Source organism: Macrosteles quadrilineatus, unplaced genomic scaffold, assembly GCF_028750875.1.
Source record: "Macrosteles quadrilineatus isolate MER2022 unplaced genomic scaffold, UCM_ALF_1.0 Scaffold_1__1_contigs__length_201487025, whole genome shotgun sequence".
NCBI lineage: Eukaryota > Metazoa > Arthropoda > Insecta > Hemiptera > Cicadellidae > Macrosteles > Macrosteles quadrilineatus.
The window spans coordinates 190,395,196-190,408,174 of NW_026542594.1; positions in this window are offsets into that span (position 1 = coordinate 190,395,196).

The following is a 12,979-nucleotide window of genomic DNA, read 5'->3' on the forward strand; positions in this document are numbered from 1 at the left end:
AAAAAACTTTGGATGGATATCATAATCATCCTCAAGCAAAATTTGGCCTAGGTAGCAAGTCTTAACTACCTTCTTCCACGAAAAAAAAACAGTATAATAATACAAGTTTGACAAAATGTCAGATTATTTTAAAGCCTTCAAACAACAGAACACAATTTATATACACATGATAGTTGGGATAGCATTGCCAAATTTGAAGGAGACTGCAAGCGCGGTGAATAGAAGTCGTTCGGAGTTAAGAAAAAGAACGACTCTCCATTACATATGCATCCGGACTCAACCGAGCTGTTCAGCAAGAGCTGTTCACCTTCAATTTGAATCTCCCGCTCTTTGTCGATCTGTTTTGCTTGTCGACATTTTGCGTGTCGATAAAGTGGGAAAATTTACACAACCGTCCCACATAACAGACATCCCACATAACCGACATCCCACTTTACAGACATCCCATATTACCGACACTGTCGACATTTTGAGTTGTCGACAAAGTGGGACTATTTCAGTGTCGATCTTTTGGGATGTCGATAAACTGGGACCCCACGGATTTTCCCATCCTTGTTAGTCAGTCGTGACGTCATCGACCATCGTCGATGCGATGCAATTACCGTACTGGTATCGCATAGCTCCACAAGTCAAAATAGTCGATAATCGAATACCCCTAATTTACTTACTAGAGAAACGCATCCTTCTAAAATATATCTTTCTCGAATCTTGATTCTCGTTCTTTGGTTCTTTCTCTTTCTTTGTTTGGTTGGATTGAATGTATGTCGACAAGCGTAACGAAAGAAAATTTGTTAATCTTGTTTTCAGATATAACTTACCAGTTTGTTTAATTTTCACTTAACTTACGAGATGTTGTTTTCTGGATAGTTTAACTTAAATTATACATTTTTATATTTACATATGACTTAAGTCATATATGTTTTTGAGACTTTATCATAAAATTATATGTTTTTGGACTTGGATTAACTTAACTTAGGCCTAGGCCTATTACAGGAATGGAGGTGACAGAAGATAATAATGATGGTGATCACGTGGAATCGAAATTACACTTTGTTAATAATTAATTTTGTGACCTTGGTGAATTCTGAATTTCCATAGGCTGGCCATATTGGGAATAGGATATAGAATCTAACAAGTCTATGTTAATAGATTCGGAAGCTTTAGGCTAGCTGGGCTTCAGAAGTTGTTAACACTGCTTTAAGTTTATAGGCCAGGCCTAAACTGTGTAAATTATTTGCTAGGTTGGATCTTCATTGCTATTTTGATGCCATGCCTTTGAATTATAAAGGGGTTTATTACCACAATAATAGGACCTAGGACTTGCAAAGTAGGCTACATAGCCTATGACATCCTCTTGATGTTCAATTAGGCTATGCCTGTTATGTTATTTTAGCCTACGTCTAAAATTAAGCATTTGAAATGCCCAAAACTTAATAGTTACCGGTAATAGTTTTATAAGCACAACTTAAGTTTCATAAATCTTAAGCTACGACTAAACACAAAATACCCATATTAAATTAATATACTAGGGGTAACAAATGAGAACAAAATACATTTTAATAACTTAAATAGGCCTACATTGTTGAATGAAAATCAGTAAAACAAAGTCCAATCTTGTCATAAGATAAGATCCCGAAATTAAGCTCCATAGAAATAACCAAGGTAGCTAGTGGGCACGTGCGGATTTTGGCCAGGTTATGTATAGCTTTAAGTCTTTCTTGTTTATTATATCTTTTACTTTTGGTCACAAGCCACGTCCAACTTGGTTTAAGCTCCTTATTTCCGATCCGATACAATTAGATTTGCATATGAGCGGTAAATTTAAATTACAGACCGTCCTATAAGCTTAAAAGGCTTTTCTACTGTGACTATCAGATTCATATTCATAAAAATGTAGAGAAACAACCTGCTTAACAAACAACCATGATGATAACGAATTCGACGCGAACAACGATCAAATATCGATAGACGATATGTCGAAGTGACTATGTTGCAAAACAACATCGACTTCTCGAATCGAACGAATCAACGATGACGTCACGACTGACTAACAAGGATGTGAAAATCTGCCCACCCCAGTCTGTGTCTTCTTCTGTCTGCTCGAAAATTGAGATTATAATAGACAGGGAAGGGGAAATGGCAGTAATTTTTGCGCTTTACAGGTTCTACATAGAACAATAACGTAATCGTGACGTATGAGATTATGCATGTGACGACGACAGCTTAGCTACTAAGCCAAAGCTGCAATTAGCCTTAACACACTACGAATTTGTTTAAAATGTTACCGTATCATATGGTGGCAGGAAAAGAAAGTATCATATATAACACCAAAGACGTATTAAAAAATCAATGGTTAAATTTGTTTTCTTTTAAATGTATCTTTTAATAGACCATCTCTAAAGCAGGTTGTAGGTAAGCATTACGTTACGGTATTTTATTTTATTTCAACGGACATTCCATTTTGTTTGATGTGGTACTAAAGATAACATTGTACAGTTCAAGATGACTAATATTAAATAACAACTTTACAACTGTAAACTAGGAATCGCTAGGGGCTCAAAAGCGCATTCTAAAAATCCGCGACGATGACATCATAGTTTAGTTCAAAATCAAAATTCCTCCGTTTACAGCGTTGTAGTAGAGCTGTCAGATCTCCTCTTGAGGGAACACCATTACCGCAACGATACGAAATTCAGACATCGGCCTCGGTGGTGTAATGGATAGCGTACCGAGTTGATAAACCGAAGATACTGGGTTCAAATCCCGCTGGCAGCACAAACTTTTTGTCAACAATTTTTTTCACATCAGCAAGTTTGGTTGGTTTGGTTAGGTTATGACAGTTTAATTTTATAATTAAAAAATTATAAAATTGAATTTTAGGCATTTAAAATTTTATTTTATAAACAAAACTATTTTTTAGATTAGTAAACCTTCATTAGATTTTTTCATTATCAGCACTTTTGGTTAGTTTGGTTAGGTTATGACAGTTTAATTTAATCATTGAAACATTTTAAAATTAATTTTATAATTAACTAGGCCTAATAGTGAACAGTGAAGTAAAAATTACGCGCTGTGCTCTCTACTACAACGCTGTTCACGGAGGAATTTTGAACTAAGCCATGATGTCATCGTCGCGGATTTTTAGAATGCGCTTTTGAGCCCGTAGCGATTCCTCTGTAAACTTTTGACACTTAGACATATGCAACAAAAACAAATAACAATAATATAGTAATTAACAACAATAATATAGTAATCAACAACAATAACTTAAAGCAAAAACAATAACAAAGACGATCGTATTACATAACTAGCAGAGTACCCGTTCTTCGTACGGGGTTTGCATATAAGTTTAAAATGCGTAGTGCAGTTATACTCGAAGCTTTGCATTTGCAATGGGGGAGGACACAGTTTGATAAAATTTGCTTCTTTAAATTGACGGTATACTATACCGTATTACACATCTACCAACCATAATGTTCTACCACTTCATACTTAAACAATAAAGAAAAACGAATTATTAAAAATTCACAAAAAAATACAAATTATTCATTACATAAAAAAATAACTGTAAACAATCCTTCTTTGACGGTTCTCATTGCGTATCACAGTTTTTGTTGCTAGCTGTTTACATAAATGCAAATATAATTATAGTGCTGCACCCTGTTGGTAAATCTTATGTATGTCATAGAACCAACTTTTTTAAACTTTTTTAAAACAGCTGACTAAATGCTTTAATTCCCTTTAAATATAAATACTCATAAGGTTAACATGGGGAACTGGAAAGCCACTGGGGCGGAGCCCGAAAGTATTTTTGAGATAATAATATACCTATATGTTAATCGGGAATGTAAGCTATCATTATGCCAAATTTCAGCCCAATCCGTCCAGTGGTTTATGCGTGATTGAACTTCAAACAAACAAACAAACACACACACAAACTTTGACATTTATAATATTAGTAAGATAACCATAAATAACAAGGAAAACAGGCATGTTCAAGAGAATAAATATTAGCTTAAATAAGTATAACAGATTATGACTAGAATATACTCAATCTTTGTCGGCTACGGAAGCTACGGATTACTCGTTATGGAAAGTAACAAAAAGGCTGAAGCAACCCCAAATTTCAATCCCGCCAATTCGTAAACCGGATGGAAGCTGGGCTAAGAGTGACATAGAAAAATCTGAAGCTGAAGCTTTCGGGGATTACTTTTCCAATGTATTCAAGCCAAATGTAGTTGTGGTCAATAATGAAGAAGAAATAATAGAATTTTTGGACTCTCCACTTCAACTTGACTTTCCTCTGGAAAAATTCAGACCTACAGAAATTAAGGCAACCATTGACAAATTGCTAAATCCGAAAAAATCTCCTGGTTACGATTCTATCACTGGGAAAATGTTAAAAGAACTGCCAAGGAAAGGAATGATTTTTATTGCATTTCTCTTTAATTCTATATTGAGACTAGACCACATACCAACTCAATTTAAGAAAGCCCAATTAATTGTTATACCAAAACCAGGAAAACCTCCTCATGAAATCACTTCCTACAGACCTATAAGTCTCTTGCCTATAGTGTCCAAATTGTTTGAGAAATTGTTCCTCAAAAGACTACAAGCTCTTTTTGAAGAAGACGACGTCATTCCAGGACACCAATTCGGGTTTAGACGGAGACATGGCACCGTGGAGCAGGTCCATAGGGTTGTTCATACAATTCGAAACTGTTTGGAAAACAAACAATTTTGTTCTGCTGCTTTCCTTGATGTCAGTCAGGCATTTGACAAAGTATGGCACTCTGGTTTACTATTCAAAATTAAGAAGTTACTACCCCATTCAGTTTTTCCTATTTTAAAATCATATCTTACCAACAGAACTTTCCAAATTAAACATCAAAAATTACTTAACTGACCTTTACCCTATAGAATCAGGAATCCCCCAAGGAAGCGTGCTTGGACCATACTTGTATATTCTCTATACATCGGACCTACCAGAAAGTGTAAACACTATGGTTGCTACATTTGCGGATGACACGGCGATTTTATCTGTCCACGACAATCCAGCTCAAGCTACAGCAAATTTACAGCTAAACTTGGATGAAATTTCTCACTGGTTTAAAACATGGAGGTTCAAAATTAATGAAAATAAATCAGCACATATTACTTTTACCTTAAATCAGGCTACATGTCCTCCAGTATCCATGAACAATATTCACCTCCCTCAAGTAACGGAAATAAAATACTTGGGCATGCACTTAGATGCAAAGCTTAATTGGAAGGCACATATCTGGACTAAAAGGCAACATCTAAATTTAAAAACAACTAAACTTAATTGGCTTCTTGGATCTAAATCAAAACTCAGTACACAAAATAAATTGTTACTGTACAAAACAGTTTTAAAACCAATTTGGACTTATGGTATTCAGCTTTGGGGATCAGCAAGTACCTCAAACATTGAAATTATTCAACGTTACCAATCAAAATTATTACGTAAAATTGTCAACGCTCCTTGGTTTGTTACCAACAGAACACTTCACAATGATCTTCAAATTCGAACAGTAAAAGAAGAAATTACAAAATATAGTGAAAAATACATTATAAAATTGGAAAATCATTCAAATCATCTTGCACTTAATTTATTGGACAATCACAACACCATCTACAGACTGAAGCGACATACGATATTGGACCTACCAATCAGATTCGGCTAAGTGTTATCAAAATTCTCTTTGTTTGCTAGTGTTGACGGTGGTCAATCACTAGCTCATGTTCTTCAAGTTATTTTTGTATTACTATTTATATCATTTGCTTATTGTTCAACTTGAACAGATTGTAAATTAAATAAAGTTAAAACAAAAAAAAAAAAAAAAAGATTATGACTAGAGCAATTATGAAAGACTTTGTTTAATATTTACAAGGAACATGCAGTGTAATGAATGTGATTTTGAAAAGAAACGAGGAAAAAACAAGTGTAAATAATGATTTTTACCAACAAGGATATTGAAGAAACAAAAATAAATAAATAAGCAAAACACTCACGCACTATCTGCCTGTTCAGGCGTGTGGCCCTTTAAAGGCGCCACCTAACACAAACACACCATTCACCCACAAATTCCGAATGCGATCCTTTAAAGGCATCGCCAAACACAACCGCACAAACTCACTTTGCCAACACGTATCATCTGGGCTGTCGTTATTGGATGAGGCGTTGCTTTACCGTTCTTCTAAAACTCGCCAGGTTGCTGTTGAAGAAGTCAACACTGGAGGAAACGGTGTTGCCGTGGCGCTGTATTCTGGGCAAGGGACTGTTCTTCTCGTAATTGGTGGACTGGTGGGCTCTACCAAAGAGTTCAGTTGACCTTGTGCCTCTAGGAACGCGAAAATGAATTCCCTCCAGTATCTCAGGACAGTCTATTATTCCGTTGACAAGTTTAAAAGAGAAAGATGATATCCTGGAGTTTCCTTCGGGTTTCCAGTGTATCCAACTTCAGCAGACAAGATACCTCATCCATTGGTACAGATCTGTAAGTGAACCCAAGTCTCAGTCCGACCAGGCATAATAGTCTGTTCTATACTGACTGCAATGTGGACACTGCCATTACCTGGTGTGGGGACCATACAACAGATGCATATTCAAGTATGGGTCGCACATAAGCACAGTAAAGCAGCTTTAGCGTGGATGGGTTTGTAAGGTAGTGTGAGGATCTACATATTAGACCTAAAGTTCCTGCTTGCTCTGGATGAGATGTGTTATTTATGTGATTGGTAAAACTTAAAGAAGAGTGCATCAAAATTCCAAGGTCCTTGGCTTCATCCTTTCTCTGAAGACTACAACCACTGAGAGTATAACACTTGTGTTAAGTCTAGAACGTGTTCTATGGTAGGACATGTAAAAACATTTTTCTTTGTTAAGCAACATGCAATTTTTGTTACACCACTCTTCAACGGCATCTAGGCATAGGGCGTCCTTAAGGGAGCTCTCATTGGCTTTGTTCCCAACCTTTGTAAATATTTTCATATCATCAGCAAACAATAGCTGGTTGACTCCTAGGCCCCTGACGATGGCATTAATGAAGGCAATAAAAAGTATTGGACCCAAGTGTGGTCCCTGCGAGACCCCCGAAGTAGCATCGATCACTGAAGATTGTGAGGAGGTAAATCTTACAATAAGCTTTCTATTCCGCAGATAGAAGGTCAAGTGATATTATTATGTATTTTTGTTGTATTTTATCAGATTAAAAACCATTGAATGTAAGTAAAGAGTGAAATATTTATCTACGTTATATTAGACAGCAGGTACAGCAAGGGGCCACCCCATATTACGTAACACTTACCTTGGATCGTTGGAAGCAAAATAAAAATAAAATACCCCCGCCGCAGCAAACCTGCAGACTAAGCGAATTTCCATTTGCCTGATTTGATTTTCAATTAAATCTATTCAAATAACATTAGTTTTAACAAGTACCTAGGTTTGCTGCCTACAGGGTAATAAAGTGTGTTTTTTTATAAAATAATAATAGCTTGGTATAAAATAAATACATTGGCCAAGTTTGATCCAAATATATGCATAAACAAGCAAACTACAACAGTTTACTTATTCTCCATAAGAATAACATGGGAATTTTTAATTGACAATTTTCTCCATAACCAATAACCATACAAAAACACTACACTATACTGAATTATTTGTTTTTTCAAGCTCTTCAAAATGGTCTAGAGGAAATTTGGTAAATTTTATGTTTTGAGGGTCAAAAATGAGAAAAACCAATTTTTACCCCATAAATCCCCCCATAAAACCGGGACTAAGTCTAACCATGAGACATACGGTAATAGCTTATTCCCTATAGGGAAATTCGCTAAAAATAAACCGAAATTGCTGTTACACTTTGTTTGGACGTTTGTTATTTCTGGCACTACCATGACAATAAAAGGCATTTAATGTTTTGTCAAACATTCTAATTTTTTATGTTTTGTCAAACAAAGCTCTCTAGGGGAGCGAGCTGGTCTAGTGGTTAGAGCGCGGAACTGCGGTTCTGGGGTCCCGGATTCAAATCCCGCCAAATCACCAATGGATTTTATCTAAGTGATAATTCCGCAACCCCTAGATCTAGCCTAAAGTAATGTGAAAAACAATTCCGGGCTCGTGCCTAGCGTCCAAAAGGACTAAAAAATGACAATAGGCATACCCTTTCCTTTCAACGTTGCCACACACCAACGCCACGGACTTGTAAAGGTTCAGTTTAGCATTACAAGGAAGGGGGAGGGAGGTTTCAAGTTCGTTACGAAAGCCCATTAAAAATAAGTACCAAAATGATAAAAACATGAAGAAATAGTCTTTTTGGTAAATAATACGCTTTTTTAATTGCATTTTTAAATTGTTATCGCTTATATTTGATCTCGATCTGATATTCTATTTGAAAAACTTCCACACCAACTCCCAGTCCTAGCTCTGATCTTCTAGTCATGGAAGACATGAAAGAATGGATTCGGTCACCCTCTGGGTTGAATCACGGCCACCTTCAACTTATAAACGGAGTTGAATATGGCCGTGGTTGAATACGATGGCACAAAAGATAACTCTGAATTGTGTACAGTTAAAGTACCAAAATAAAAGTTTTGTTTAGAAGTGCTACGGTAAAAATACACTTTTAACACGTGATAAAAGGTGTTTGGATAAATCGTGTTAAAATAAACTTTAAATTTTGTTATTCAAAATGTTTGTTTTATTAATTAACATTACTTCCACACCAATATTAAACCCATTTTTTTCAATTAAAATTCCACCTATATAATATGTTTTACTCAACAAATTTTTTAATGGAAATAAAATATGACAACGCTACGTTACGTTGGGGTGGGGGTTTAGACTTGCACAATCGCGTTATGCAGCGTCAAAGGGGGCTTTCAAAATGACAAAAAACGTGTACGCAATATGTGAACGGTCCCTAATAATTAATAAGATTCTATATTGTTGGTATTATTGTTAATACTTTTATTTTTACAAGGTCTTCACTATTCTTAGCCGTGTGTTATTTTACTTCCCTATGCAGCCTGTTTAACATTTTGTGAGCGAATGAGTGGAAAGTAGATACTAGGGTCTAAGCACGGCCGCCTTTGGTCTAAGTGTCTATAGGGTCTAGGAGGACTAGAGTAGAGGGAGCTGGGAGACGAGACCTTGCCGTCAGACCGTCACCGCCCACCTTCGTCTGTCTAGAAACGGGACAGCGGAATTGAAATCCGAACTGAACATCTGATCGCGGGTTTCTGTCATCACCGAGCCTGTTTTAAATTACGCGGGAACAAAGTACAGTAGCCGTTTAATGTTAAATATAAGTCTAAATACAGGGTGATTTGTACTCAGTGTGACAAAATCTTTTTGATGTAAGTACAAAGTAAATGAAGTGTGATGATGCATATGAAATGTTCCAAGTCTCAAAATTAGCGTCCAAAAAAATTATTTTATGTTTTTCAAAAATAACCATGCTTTGAAACTTAATACAGCAATTTCTCAATTACCTGTATATGGATTTGAGTAGATAATGTAATTTTCGTGTTCTACATTAAATTTTGAACAAGAATAATGGAAAATGACGGAGGATCCGTTGTAAAAACTCCATTGTAAATAGAGATTCAAAGATAAAAATTAAGATATTTGATAAACATTTTAAAAACAATGGTCTATTACTTTTTTCACACCCTGTATACAAGAAAGTGTCGGGATATGTTAAAAACTGCGCCATTTTATAAGCTTTCCAACCATATGCTACACTATTGAGGTTTAGATATTTTTTTGTTTGTTTTAGTGGTTTGAATACCAGAAAACAGGGAACTTTTTTTTACCGTTTTTACTGTTCAAGTTGAAACAAAAATACAACTTTGGCTTAATACCTGCCGACTTTCTGTGTTTTAAATGTTAAAGACACCATGCTTTGTAGTATTCAAACCATTAAAGCGTACATAAGCAGACATAAACCTCAATAGTGTAGCATATCGTTGGAAAGCTTATAAAATGGCGCAGTTTTTAACATATTCCGACACTTTCTTGTATACAGGGTGTGAAAAATGCAATAGACCATTGTTTTTAAAAGTTTTTTCAAACATCTTAATTTTTATCTTTGAATCTATTTTCAATGGAGTTTTTACAAACTGATCCTCCGTCATTTTCTATTATTCTTGTTCAAAATTTAATGTAGAACACGAAAATTACATTATCTACTCAAATCCATATACAGTTAATTGAGAAATCGCTGTATTAAGTTTAAAAACATGGTTATTTTTGAAAAACATAAAATAATTTTTTGGGAAGCTAATTTTTAGACTTGGAGCATTTGATATGCATCATCACACTTCATTTACTTTGTACTTACACCAAAAAAATTTTGTCACACTGAGTACAAATCACCCTGTATGTTAATTGAGAATTATTTCTAGAATAATTATAAAAAATTACAAAAAACTATATAAGTCCAAATAAAGATGAATTACATAAAAATCCTAACTATTATTAATTGTTGTTTACACTGTTTAAATAACAAAAGTATTGAAAGAAAAAGTTTAATTCCATGTCGTTCTAAATTATAGCTAACAGGTAGGCCTATTTTCAGCTGTGAACATTTTAAAACTAGTAACATACCTCGTGTTAAAATTCCTGGTCTTCAAAATAAATTTTTCTTAAAATGTAACAATTTAACACATATATTGTGATACACACTCACACACACAAATAATATTTACATTTATTTACAACATATTTTCTTCATCTTGGAAACTGTAACAACAAAATGAACACAAAAATTTGACTATTTTAAATGAGAAATATCTTATTGTGAATTTTCTATAGGCCTACTTGTTTATTTTGTTTGTTTGTCAGTGTCACAAGTTACTCAGCATGGGTCTACGTTTATGTTTGTAGGTACCAGTATCTCTGTGAAAATATCTGGGAAGTCAGTGTGTGTGTTCAAGTTCAAAAACTTTTATTTCAGTAAAAGATTTCACTAGCATACACTGGGCCGAGTGAATACAAGTACAGCAAGTATTTACTTGTGAGTAAATACTTGCGAGTATTCGTCGTTCAAGTAATCTCTTGTGAATAAAAGCGACTCTTTACTTGCAAAGTAAATACTTCCTAAATGAGATGGTATACTCACTGATCTATCGGAGATGAGGGTATACTTGCAAGTATGTACTCCATTTTAAAGTAAACATTATACAGTACAAGTATATATATATATATATTAAATAAATAAATATAGATAAATATATATATTGTTGAAGGTCTAAGGCCTTCATTTAAACATGTAAAATGTGAAGGTTTTGCATTATTGAGACTTGTGGATGGATTTTCATTAACAAAATAGCTTGAACATAACGAAGGAATGCCACAAAGGTTCCATCTTCAATTACCCAAGCATTATTTTGCGGAAATTACTAGAGTCACACATAATTTAAATAAGTGTATTACACTATACTGAATGTGTTACATGCATTTATCAACAAATAAATTTAAACAAGCATGGGTTATTGATAACTAGTTGAAAAACAAGTATTTACTCTTTAGGCAAGTATTTGCTGGTGGTTATTCACACCAAATTTATAGGTTTATGAGGGTATATACTTCCTTGGAAAGGCTTTTTTAGAAGTACAAGTAAATACTCATGCTTATTCACTTCTGTTCAAGTAAATACTCAAATTATGAAAATTCAAGGCAAGTAAAAAAATGTGAAGAACAAGAACTTAGAAAATAAGAATGTGTCAGCTGTTACAATTTCATTTAATTTATAATTGATGGTTGATTATTACTTAATGATTACAAATTATTAAATATATTTTTTTTGCAAAGTTTTATTTACAATCTGTTTTAAATTAAACGATAAGTAAATATGATGACATTTATATAAATTAAATTAAAATTGGGGGAAAAATTATTAAAATGTATTATCTATACTAATATATAAAAATGAGATGGTGTGTGTTTGTGTGTCTGTCTGCTACTCAATAACGCAAAAACTACTGAACCGACTGGGCTCAAATTGCACACATGAAGCTACATTTCCGAGGATACATATAGAACTATTCCCGCTTCGATATTGTCGGAGGGCTCTGCCCAGTGGGCTTTCAAAAATTTGAGGTGAGAGATTAAAAGTAAATATTGATTGATGGTATATCCATGGTAACAAAGAACAAACCTACAAAGTTTAAAAATATAAACAAGCAGAACTAACTGTCAAATGAGTTTTGATTTCACAATTCCACTCCACACAGCTGGTTCAAACATATTAAATACTGCACGAATATTAAAACAGAGAGGGTAAGGATTATAAATTTAAAATAATAATGTCACTAGCTAGAATGTAAACATTATTTAACATTACTTAAATGGAGCTGTCAAACAATATTATGTTAATATAATTTCATCAGTTACACCATTTGTTTATGTTTATGATCTATTATACTGAGTCTGTTCTAATATTTGTGAAATGCTGTAATAATATTTTACAGGCAATAATTCGTTGTAAAAGAAATCATTCATGGATATAGGAAATAATTAAGATTCTATAATCATTGCCAAGCCATTATCCTGAGTTTTATGAGGTTTATTTTTATTTTTGTGTAAACAGCAATATAATCCCCCTTCCGCAGCAAATTTATAGACTTAGTGAATTTCCATTTACCTGATTATAATTTCGATAAAATATGTTAAAAAAATTACCCTATTCTTCATATTTATTTCAATTTTCCTATTTGTTTCTATTTTTCGGTTTGTAACTGTTGTGATAGTTTTTTTGTTTACAGTGCAAACAATTTAACACGTTCTTTTATTGTACCTTAAAATCTATCATTGGTTTTGTATCGTAGGTAGCCTAAATAAGTACTCACAGTATGAGTACTTATTTTTTACTTATAGGCTACTTATACTTTTCCCCCTCAATGAATTCGTGTATTTCACGAAGGTGTCGAGACAAAACCCACCGATTAACAAAACTCT